Source organism: Fulmarus glacialis, unplaced genomic scaffold, assembly GCF_000690835.1.
Source record: "Fulmarus glacialis isolate BGI_N327 unplaced genomic scaffold, ASM69083v1 scaffold7590, whole genome shotgun sequence".
Lineage (NCBI taxonomy): Eukaryota > Metazoa > Chordata > Aves > Procellariiformes > Procellariidae > Fulmarus > Fulmarus glacialis.
This window is the reverse complement of record NW_009188266.1, coordinates 11,401-11,826: the sequence shown is the minus strand read 5'-3', so window position 1 is coordinate 11,826 and position 426 is coordinate 11,401.

The window sequence follows — 426 nt, the reverse complement described above, 5'->3', positions numbered from 1 at the left end:
CGTCCTCATCGGCGACAACCCACCCTGCCCATGCCCTTCAGCAGCAGCTTTGCCCTTCTCTGTCCAGCTTAAGGATCTGAGGCGTGCGCCTGTTTGAGGAAGTTTTTCTGCATATTTATAGATTTTATTGATTTTTTTAGATCTATAAATAGATCTGGAGAAAATAAAAAGGCGCGTGAGCCCGGAGATTTGTCTATTTTTGGCAATAGGACCAGCTGATTTGACAAGAGCTCCTCGCCCATGGTGCCTGCGCTGGCTCTGCGGAGGGGAGAAGGGTGCGGGCTGGGTGCAGTGGTGCGGGTTAGCAATAGGTGGCACGCTTGAATAGGGCTAACCCCTGCCTTCCCCGAGCAGCCCAAGAAATTTCTTGCAAGGGACCCGGACAGCCATAGCTGTCTTCCAAAGGGAGGCTTAGCTGAGCATCTG